Genomic DNA, 4,975 nt, shown 5'->3' with positions numbered 1-4,975 from the left:
TCTCCAAAACAAGCAGGGTTTTAATAGCATGCCCACTTCTTTCCTTTTCTTTTGTTAGGAAATAGAAGTTTAATCCACTCGAGTTTGGCCACTGCTTTGGAAATATTTTATTATTATAAATTAGATCCCTGGGCACCCGCCCAAATATAACGAAAAACATAACTTGCTGGAGCTAAATTGCCTAATAAATACAGCTGTCAAGAATGCCAAAATATTAGCCCTTTTCTGGCATCCTCCTGTACTCAGTGGGGCCATTGGCACTCATGCTAAATGTTCTTAACCAGCTCAGGATGCGCTCCAGAAGCCATTGGGCCGGATCCAGAGAGAAAGTCAGCCGTAATGGATTTCCAGTTGGTCGCAAGGAGCCTGCCAAGTGGATTTCAACACTTCTTAGCTGTGGCTAAATGTTTGGCCCTATAAATAGATATTCTGGGGTGGCAATCCATGTGTTTTAACATTATTACATTTTTAGAGGATGCGGACCAAAACCCATAGCTGCTGGCATCGAACACTTCTTCTATGCAACACAGCGCAACCCATATTGAAAGAGTCAAAGTTCTCATATGCTACTCTTATTTTGAATGTTAAGCGATAACGAAGTGGTTCTAATTGGGACCACAATGAAGTATGGCAGGGCTGTATATTTCACCCTACCTATTCAACTTTGTATGCAGAACACAACATGCGACGTGCGGGGCTTGATGAATCCAAGGCTGGAGTTAAAATTGCTGGAAGAAATATCAACAACCTTAGATATGCAGATGACATCACTTCTGATGGATGAAAGCAAGGAGGAGCTGAGGAGCCTCCTAACCAAGGTGAAAGAAGAAAGTTCAAAAGCTAGGTTGCAGTTAAACATCAAGAAAACCAAGATTATGGCAACTAGACTGAATAATAACTGGCAAAAAGAGGAGGAAGACGTGGAGACAGTGACAGACTTTGTATTTCTAGGTGCAAAGATTACTGCAGATGCAGATTGCAGCTGGGAAATCAGAAGATGTTTACATGGTGGTCCATGCCTTAGTTACCATTGGATTACTGCAACACACTCTACGTGGGGCTGCCCTTGAAGACGGCTGGAAAATTCAACTTGTACAATGGTTGGTGGCCAGGTTATTAATGGGAGAAAATTATAGAGAGCAGACAAGCCTCTATTAATAATAATAATAATAATAATAATAATAATAATAATAATAATAATGTCAAAAATCAGAAACTCCTCAAAGCACAGCAGACAAAAAACCAGCACAAGAAAGCCGCACTACAAACTAGAGCTGACAGCTGGCACAACAAAACATTGCATGGAAAGTTCCTTGACAAAATTGAAGGAAAAGCTGACAAGGAGAAGACCTGGCTCTGGCTCACGAATGGGACCCTGAAGAAGGAGACAGAAGGCCTGATCCTTGCAGGCCAGGAGCAAGCCATCAGAACAAATGCAATTCAGGCCAAGATCGAAAAATCAGCTGATGACCCAAAATGCAGACTGTGCAAGGAAACCGATGAAACCATTGATCATATCCTCAGCTGCTGTAAGAAAATTGCACAGACAGACTACAAACAGAGGCATAACTATGTGGCCCAAATGATTCATTGGAACTTATGCCTCAAGTACCACCTTCCAGCAGCAAAGAACTGGTGGGATCACAAACCAGCAAAAGTATTGGAAAATGAACATGCAAAGATACTGTGGGACTTCCGAATCCAGACTGACAAAGTTCTGGAACACAACACACCAGACATCACAGTTGTGGAAAAGAAAAAGGTTTGGATCATTGATGTTGCCATCCCAGGTGACAGTCGCATTGATGAAAAACAACAGGAAAAACTCAGCCGCTATCAGGACCTCAAGATTGAACTTCAAAGACTCTGGCAGAAACCAGTGCAGGTGGTCCCGGTGGTGATCGGCACATTGGGTGCCGTGCCAAAAGATCTCAGCTGGCATTTGGAAACAATAGACATTGACAAAATCATGATCTGCCAACTGCAAAAGGCCACCCTGCTGGGATCTGCACACATCATCAGAAAATACATCGCACAGTCCTAGACACTTCGGAAGTGTTCGACTTGTGATTTTGTGATACGAAATCCAGCATGTCTATCTTGTTTGCTGTGTCATAATAAAATAATAATAATAATAATAATAATAATAATAATAATAATAATAATAATAATAATAATGTTGGACAAAATTATTTTGTGGTCAGGTATTGAAGCAAGAAGGATGCAGGACTTCATTCCAACCCGGTGTGGCTCTTCATATGTACTTATATACACATTTTTGAGGATCGGTCCTTCCTTCCTCCATCCATCCCAGCCAAATCGCCAGATCTAACTGCGGCACAGAAAAATCCATCTTCCTCACAATAGAGATGTTTTCATGTTCCGACGCAGAACGGGTGGATGTGGGGCTGGAGGTTTGGGTGAAGGGGGAGGAAGCCACTGAAAGGAATCTATGAACATAAGACACCAGCCGCCGGAGCCGCCGGATCGTCTTTGTTATCAAGTGAAATGACTCCACAAATATGACAATAAATCACTCCGGAAATCAATCCGAGTGGAGGCGACTGCTCCATGCTGATAATGCATCAATCAATATTTAATGTTTACACTTTAATTAATCCACGCGAAGGAAGCATTCTTTCAGTGACACCAAAAAGGGATGAGAAATAAAACACCTTTGATATCAAACAGGGAACAACTGCCTGCTATCTGTTAGGCTTTGATTGGGCCTCCAATTGATCATTGCGACCTGTCTCTGCATCCTTTCCATTCTCCACTTTGCTCACATACAATAGTCACATTTGGTTATAAAACAAACACAGTCTTTTTGCTTTTTGCAGCAGAAGACAGAGAGTTTGGAAATGGATGGATGGATGGATGGAAGGAAGGAAGGAAGGAAGGAAGGAAGGAAGGAAGGAAGGAAGGAAGGAAGGAAGGAAGGAAGGAAAGACAGATCACATATTTGGTCGTTGCAACTTCTTTGGGTTCAAAGAGAAACGTAATTCTGAATTAATGGGTTCTGAGGATGGGAGGTCAAAATTAGCATTGAAATTGCTCACATCTGTTGTTGTTTATTCGTTCAGTTGCTTCCGACTCTTTGTGACCTCATGGACCAGCCCCTCTCGGCCATCGCCATCCCCAGCTCCTTCAAGGTCAAGCTAGTTCCTTCAAGGATACCATCCATCCACCTTGCCTTTGGTCGGCCCCTCTTCCTTTTTCCTTCCATTTTCCTCAGCATCATTCTCTTCTCCAAGCATTCCTGTCTTTTCATTATGTGGCCAAAGTACTTCATCCTTCCCTCCAGTGAGCAGTCGGGCATTATTTCCTGGAGTATGGACTGGTTGGATCATCTTGTGGTCCAAGGTATTCTCAGAATTTTCCTCCAACACCACAGTCCAAAAGCATCTATCTTCCTTCCTTCGCTCAGCCTTCCTTATGGTCCAGCTCTCGCATCCATAGGTTACTACGGGAAATAAAACTGTTTTAAGTATGTGGACCTTCATTGCCAGAGTGATGTCTCTACTCTTCACTATTTTATCGAGGTTGGTCATTGCTCTCCTTCCAATAATAATAATAATAATAATAATAATAATAATAATAATAATAATAATAATAATACCTGGCTCTGGTTCACAAATGGGACACTGAAGAAGGAGACAGAAGGCCTGATCCTTGCAGCCCAGGAGCAAGACATCAGAACAAATGCAATTCAGGCCAAGATCGAAAAATCAGCTGATGACCCAAAATGCAGACTCTGCAAGGAAGCAGACGAAACCATTGTTCACATACTCAGCTGCTGTAAGAAAATCGCACAGACAGACTACAAACAGAGGCACAACTATGTGGCCCAAATGATTCATTGGAACTTATGCCTCAAGTACCACCTGCCAGCAGCAAAGAACTGGTGGGATCACAAACCTGCAAATGTATTGGAAAATGAGCACGCAAAGATATTGTGGGACTTCCGAATCCAGACTGACAAAGTTCTGGAACACAACACACCAGACATCACAGTTGTAGAGAACAAAAAGGTTTGGATCATTGATGTTGCCATCCCAGGTGACAGTCACATTGACGAAAAACAACAGGAAAAACTCAGCCGCTATCAGGACCTCAAGATTGAACTTCAAAGACTCTGGCAGAAACCAGTGCAGGTGGTCCCGGTGGTGATGGGCACATGGGGTGCCATGCCAAAAGATCTCAGCCGGCATTTGGAAACAATAGACATTGACAAAATTATGATCTGTCAACTGCAAAAGGCCACCCTGCTGGAATCTGTGCCCATCATCCGAAAATACATCACACAGTCCTAGACACTTGGGAAGTGTTCGACTTGTGATTTTGTGATATGAAATCCAGCATATCTATCTTGTTTGCTGTGTCATAAAATAATAATAATAATAATAATAATAATAATAATAATAATAATAATAATAATAATAATTACTTCCATATTTCCATGTGAAGGATCCCCGCTCCATCTTCTGTTGGAAAATTGGGGGTATTTTCATGCCAACGTTTTTCCCAGCCCGTTGTACAGCGTGTGCCCACTCCAAGTGAGATGTAATCCTTGAGTGATCTAGTTCAAAAGTACATGATTATTATTTTTTTTTAAAAAAAGTACATGATTATTAGTATATCCCTGTGTTCTCTTTGGGAGAAAGATGCTTACAGCCAAGCATTGAATGGCTAGCCAGAATGACCCCGGCAGTGACAAAAGAAATTTATTCATGAAATCGCTTTGTTATACATTAACAAAACTCTCTCTTCTCTCTCCCCGGCATTACATGCATTAGCCACTTCTTCTTTTTTTTCCTCATTGGGAGAATGAATGCGAGTCAAAACCCCACTGGAATCAATCATAGACGGAGGGATTGGGGAGGAGAGAGGGGGAGCCTGAACTGTAATAGGAAACTGGTGTTCTGGCTTTAGCTAAGCAGTAAAACATTAACCTTAAACCAGCACAGCAGCAACA

The 4,975-nt window shown here is 42.0% G+C and overlaps 1 long non-coding RNA gene across 1 annotated transcript; it reads right to left on the bottom strand.

Annotated features, from left to right (window-relative positions):
- Positions 1–2,568: 2,568 nt before the first annotated feature.
- Positions 2,569–4,742, bottom strand: LOC134293669 (uncharacterized). The gene is made up of 3 exons (XR_010000628.1): positions 4,448–4,742; positions 3,620–3,754; positions 2,569–3,463 (listed from the first exon to the last, which is right to left on the bottom strand). It is a non-coding gene; the product is annotated as an uncharacterized LOC134293669 (long non-coding RNA).
- Positions 4,743–4,975: the final 233 nt, after the last annotated feature.

The sequence above is a fragment of the Anolis carolinensis genome, unplaced genomic scaffold (genome assembly GCF_035594765.1).
Source record: "Anolis carolinensis isolate JA03-04 unplaced genomic scaffold, rAnoCar3.1.pri scaffold_9, whole genome shotgun sequence".
NCBI classification, from domain to species: domain Eukaryota; kingdom Metazoa; phylum Chordata; class Lepidosauria; order Squamata; family Dactyloidae; genus Anolis; species Anolis carolinensis.
Note: the sequence above shows the minus strand (reverse complement) of the source record. Positions and strands in the feature narration are given on the sequence as shown.